This window comes from Microcebus murinus, chromosome 13 (genome assembly GCF_040939455.1).
Source record: "Microcebus murinus isolate Inina chromosome 13, M.murinus_Inina_mat1.0, whole genome shotgun sequence".
NCBI lineage: Eukaryota > Metazoa > Chordata > Mammalia > Primates > Cheirogaleidae > Microcebus > Microcebus murinus.
The window spans coordinates 152,026-158,025 of NC_134116.1; the positions used below are offsets into that span (position 1 = coordinate 152,026).

At 63.2% G+C, this 6,000-nt stretch overlaps 2 pseudogenes; both read left to right on the forward strand.

Moving 5' to 3' along the window:
• Window positions 1–1,485: 1,485 nt before the first annotated feature.
• LOC142875073 (uncharacterized) lies at window positions 1,486–1,604 on the forward strand (annotated as a pseudogene).
• Window positions 1,605–5,443: 3,839 nt separating this feature from the next.
• Window positions 5,444–5,562, forward strand: LOC142875074 (uncharacterized; annotated as a pseudogene).
• Window positions 5,563–6,000: the final 438 nt, after the last annotated feature.

Genomic DNA, 6,000 nt, shown 5'->3' on the forward strand with positions numbered 1-6,000 from the left:
CCCACAACCTCTCTCAGCAGGGGTCCCCCAGAAGGCTCCTTTGGGACCAGGATTCTCTTGCGGGTGACTCTTTAAGGTCTGGCCCCTGGATGGAGGGGCACCAGGAGTAGAGGAGCAGGAAGGGGAAGGGGGTGGCCATGCGAGGGGACACTTTCAGGCCAAGTCCCAGCTTCAGTCTGATCCTCCTGGGAACCCCGGGGTGGACATCACACCTCCTGGTTGCCCCGCTCTGAGACAAGGAGCCGGGCTTCGCATTCCCACAGCAGCCAGTCGTGGGCTGAGGACACCTGGGGCGTTGGGAACTCCCTGGCTTCTCCTTGGTTTAACATCTGGAGCTGCTTGTGAATCGTGCCGCCACACACACCCGAGTGCAGGTGTCTTCTGCACAGACTGCGGGCCTCGCTCTTCTGAATGCCGCTAGCTCGCGACCCACCCACGGGTGAACCTGGTCAGGGTACTTTCTCTCAGGGGCAGACTCTGATCCGGGCGGGCTACCGGTGTCTCTGTTTGCTCCTTTCTTTCTTCCACTTCGGGAAAGGCTTCCTTACTGGGTGTGGAAATCTCCTATGCCTTTCCTCGCCTATTCTGTCAGCTCTAAAATTCTCTTTCGGTTGCCACCCTCACAGATGGATTAGGAAACTCTTTGCGGTGCACTCATTAGTGAAATGACCTCAATGACGCTGGAATCCAATATCTAATCGCCAATTTTTAGCGAGTCCACACGCCAGGGTGGTCGGGGTCCAATGCAGCCCCGGCCAGGCCCAGGCCCCTTGGACTGGGCCACAGGAGGACACAGAGGAGGGTCCCGGCCCCCACGGTAGGTAGAGGTGCGGGCAGTTCTCCAAGGGCTTGGGTGTTTTCCAGAGGGAGGAGATGGAGGGGACTGATTTCTTCAGCGCCCCACAAACCACGCCACCCCACCCCACCCTTGGGACACATCCCGAGAGAGAGAGAGAGACGCCCCATACACTGGCTCCCCTCCCCCGTGCGCTGTGCCCCAGCCCTGGCCCGGGGGAATAGGCGGCCGCCGGGCCACAGGGTGGGGGGCGCAGCTGAAAGGGGTTGTGGGGGAGGGCCGCCCCTGGCTGGGGTCAAAGGGCGAGCGCCCCGCCCCTCCCGCCCGTGCGCAGTCAGCGGCCCCGGCGCGCTGGGGGTGGGGGGCGGGGAGGTGAAGGAGGCCAGGCGAGGAGAGGAGGGGGGCTGGAAGGGCTCCACCTTGGCGGGTCCAGCCGTGGAGGCGCATCTTGTGTGAGTGTGAGTGAGTGAGTGCGTGTGAGTGTGAGTGTGTGTGTATACAGAGACAGCCCCCAACCCCGGCCCGCCGCTCCCTGCCCGCCCCGCCTGTCACCCCCGTCCCTCGGAGCCCGCGGGACGCGGCCGGCGAACTCAACAGGCCCGACCCGGCGCGGGGCCTGGGGCGGGAGGAGGCGGCGGGGAAGCGCAGAGAGGCTCGGCTTCTTGAGCGGGGCAGGGGCGCCCTCCGCCGTCCACGGCCACACCACCCCGAACGCGCCCGATCCCGTCTGGTCTCGGAAGCTAAGCAGGGTCGGGCCTGGTTAGAACTTGGATGGGAGACCGCCCGGGAATACCGGGTGCCGTAGGCTTCTTCTTTTTTTTTTTTTTTGCCTCTGGTTCTGTCGCGTTTCTGGGAGTGCGGGGGCGGCCCGGGGTGGGGGTGACCCCCACCCTCAGCGCCCGCCGGCCGCGGTGCCTGGCGCCCCAGCCCGCACCGTGGGGCCTCCTCTTGTCCCGAGCCGTGACACCGCCGCCACGCGGCAGCATGCGTGGCTTCTGGACTGTCAGGTCTCAGACCAAAGGTCTGCTCTGTGGGAGCCGACACGCTGGAGGAAACCTTGAGAGTCTGAGAGGGGAGGGAGTTCCAGAAGAAGGCCAGGATGTCATTTTGAGGGAGTATGTGACCAGAACTCCTCCCGTTGCTTTTGGGGTTCTATGGGCTACACGTAGGAATCTTTGGTGGTGGCACCTGATGTTCGGGGATCCGGAGTCACACCCAGACCTGCTCCACAGGCCTCCTTTTACTTTTCTCTTCGGATTCATTTTTTTTTTTTTTTTTTGAGACAGAGTCTCGGTTTGTTGCCCAGGCTAGAGTGAGTGCCGTGGCGTCAGCCTAGCTCACAGCAACTTCAAACTCCTGGGCTCGAGTGATCCTTCTGCCTCAGCCTCCCGGGTAGCTGGGACTGCAGGCATGCGCCACCATGCCCCGCTAATTTTTTATATATATATCAGTTGGCCAATTAATTTCTTTCTATTTATAGTAGAGACGGGGTCTCGCTCTTGCTCAGGCTGGTTTTGAACTCCTGACCTTGAGCAATCCGCCCGCCTCGGCCTCCCAAGAGCTAGGATTACAGGCGTGAGCCACAGCGCCCGGCCGGATTCATTATTTTTAAAAAGTGTCTCTTATCTCTATTATTGCATTTACTTTTCTCTCTCTTTTCAAGCAGATGATGGGAGTCCAAGTATTAAGGTGACATGTGTTGCCCGTGCCCCCCTCCCCCCCCCGTGTTCTTATTCATTTACCCCTCATGTTGTTCCAGCATATTGTGGGGGCACCAATGTTAAGGACGGGTGCGTTGCCCTCTCCCAGCCTCCCCCCTCGGGTCAGAGCTTCAAGTGCGCCCATCCCCCAGTCGGTGCGTACCCACCCCATTCCTAATGGATGTGTATGCCCATCCCCTCCCCCCACCCGCCCGACACCCACCCGAAGAAGGTGATTCCTCTGTGTCCACTTAGGTGTCCATCGGTTCGTACCCATTTGCTGGTGAGCGCGAGCACGTGGTGCTCGTGTGTCCATTCTTGGGATACTTGGCTTACTGGAACGGGTTCCAGCTCTGGCCAGGAGAACCACGAGAGGTGCCCCCTCACCGCTGCTCCTCATAGCCGAATAGCACTCCGTGGTGTCCACGCGCCACATTTTATTTACCCACTCGTGGGTCGATGGGCACTCGGGTGGCTTCCAGGTCTTTGCGATTGTGACTTGTGCCCTGACACTAACCCTAACCCTTACCCAGCCCGTCTCCTCCACGGCCCCTGCCTGACTGACTCCTTCCCGCCCGGCCTATCACCTGTCACCGTCCTCTGCCCCTGCCTGACACGCTCCTCCCCGCCCGGGCCGTCACCGTCCTCGGCCCCTGCCTGACGGGGCTCCTCCGTCGCCTGGGCCTTCCAAGGGCTTGGTGTGGACGCTGGTTCCAGGACGCCCTCCCAGGAACCCGGTAGCAGGGCGGCCGCAGCGTCTCGCGCAACCCAACCGTCCGCCGGCTGGCCGCCGTGGCTAAGTGGCCTGCGGGGGACGTGCTCCCGCTGTGCCGTGGGGGCCCAGCCTGGTGTCTTCTCTGAGGCCCCGCGGCTGCCGCTCCCCGCAAGGGGAGAGCCGCGGAGGTGGGGACCGCCTCCTCATGGGGACGTACACCCAGCTCTCCACGTCGGATTCCGGGGCTCTCTGTCCTGCCAGAAGGCCCAGCTGGCCTGCGGGTCCTCAGAGTGGCAAAAACATCCGAAAACTGAGATTGAGGGTCCGGTGGGTGTCTGCACTTTTGTGCTGGGCACCCCAGGGAGGCCCGGGGGCTGGCTGGACAACGCGGTCTGCTGGGCTGGGGGGGGGGTTTGGAGGAGCAACTGATGCCCTTTGCACTTTGGGTAGCAAGTGTCTGAGGTGTCTCTGGGCCTTGTGCCATGTGGGGGCGGGGGCGGAGGCGGGGTGGGAGGAGGAGGAGGAGGAGGAGGAGGAGGAGGAGGAGGTGGGAAGGGCCGTGGCCTGCAGTCGTGTTCCCCGGGGTGGCACAGCATGTGGCTTCTTCCACGGGCTGCTTGGCCTGGGCTCCCTGCACCTGGGCCTTTGGAGGACTGGCCCTGTGCTTGCCAACACTTCCTGCAGGGACCCAGAGCTGGGAGGTTGCATCTCTCAGCCCTGGGTCGGGCAGAGCCCCAGCGGGCCATGCCCACAACCTCTCTCAGCAGGGGTCCCCCAGAAGGCTCCTTTGGGACCAGGATTCTCTTGCGGGTGACTCTTTAAGGTCTGGCCCCTGGATGGAGGGGCACCAGGAGTAGAGGAGCAGGAAGGGGAAGGGGGTGGCCATGCGAGGGGACACTTTCAGGCCAAGTCCCAGCTTCAGTCTGATCCTCCTGGGAACCCCGGGGTGGACATCACACCTCCTGGTTGCCCCGCTCTGAGACAAGGAGCCGGGCTTCGCATTCCCACAGCAGCCAGTCGTGGGCTGAGGACACCTGGGGCGTTGGGAACTCCCTGGCTTCTCCTTGGTTTAACATCTGGAGCTGCTTGTGAATTGTGCCGCCACACACACCCGAGTGCAGGTGTCTTCTGCACAGACTGCGGGCCTCGCTCTTCTGAATGCCGCTAGCTCGCGACCCACCCACGGGTGAACCTGGTCAGGGTGCTTTCTCTCAGGGGCAGACTCTGATCCGGGCGGGCTACCGGTGTCTCTGTTTGCTCCTTTCTTTCTTCCACTTCGGGAAAGGCTTCCTTACTGGGTGTGGAAATCTCCTATGCCTTTCCTCGCCTATTCTGTCAGCTCTAAAATTCTCTTTCGGTTGCCACCCTCACAGATGGATTAGGAAACTCTTTGCGGTGCACTCATTAGTGAAATGACCTCAATGACGCTGGAATCCAATATCTAATCGCCAATTTTTAGCGAGTCCACACGCCAGGGTGGTCGGGGTCCAATGCAGCCCCGGCCAGGCCCAGGCCCCTTGGACTGGGCCACAGGAGGACACAGAGGAGGGTCCCGGCCCCCACGGTAGGTAGAGGTGCGGGCAGTTCTCCAAGGGCTTGGGTGTTTTCCAGAGGGAGGAGATGGAGGGGACTGATTTCTTCAGCGCCCCACAAACCACGCCACCCCACCCCACCCATGGGACACATCCCGAGAGAGAGAGAGAGACGCCCCATACACTGGCTCCCCTCCCCCGTGCGCTGTGCCCCAGCCCTGGCCCGGGGGAATAGGCGGCCGCCGGGCCACAGGGTGGGGGGCGCAGCTGAAAGGGGTTGTGGGGGAGGGCCGCCCCTGGCTGGGGTCAAAGGGCGAGCGCCCCGCCCCTCCCGCCCGTGCGCAGTCAGCGGCCCCGGCGCGCTGGGGGTGGGGGGCGGGGAGGTGAAGGAGGCCAGGCGAGGAGAGGAGGGGTGCTGGAAGGGCTCCACCTTGGCGGGTCCAGCCGTGGAGGCGCATCTTGTGTGAGTGTGAGTGAGTGAGTGCGTGTGAGTGTGAGTGTGTGTGTATACAGAGACAGGCCCCAACCCCGGCCCGCCGCTCCCTGCCCGCCCCGCCTGTCACCCCCGTCCCTCGGAGCCCGCGGGACCCGGCCGGCGAACTCAACAGGCCCGACCCGGCGCGGGGCCTGGGGCGGGAGGAGGCGGCGGGGAAGCGCAGAGAGGCTCGGCTTCTTGAGCGGGGCAGGGGCGCCCTCCGCCGTCCACGGCCACACCACCCCGAACGCGCCCGATCCCGTCTGGTCTCGGAAGCTAAGCAGGGTCGGGCCTGGTTAGAACTTGGATGGGAGACCGCCCGGGAATACCGGGTGCCGTAGGCTTCTTCTTTTTTTTTTTTTTTGCCTCTGGTTCTGTCGCGTTTCTGGGAGTGCGGGGGCGGCCCGGGGTGGGGGTGACCCCCACCCTCAGCGCCCGCCGGCCGCGGTGCCTGGCGCCCCAGCCCGCACCGTGGGGCCTCCTCTTGTCCCGAGCCGTGACACCGCCGCCACGCGGCAGCATGCGTGGCTTCTGGACTGTCAGGTCTCAGACCAAAGGTCTGCTCTGTTGGAGCCGACACGCTGGAGGAAACCTTGAGAGTCTGAGAGGGGAGGGAGTTCCAGAAGAAGGCCAGGATGTCATTTTGAGGGAGTATGTGACCAGAACTCCTCCCGTTGCTTTTGGGGTTCTATGGGCTACACGTAGGAATCTTTGGTGGTGGCACCTGATGTTCGGGGATCCGGAGTCACACCCAGACCTGCTCCACAGGCCTCCTTTTACTT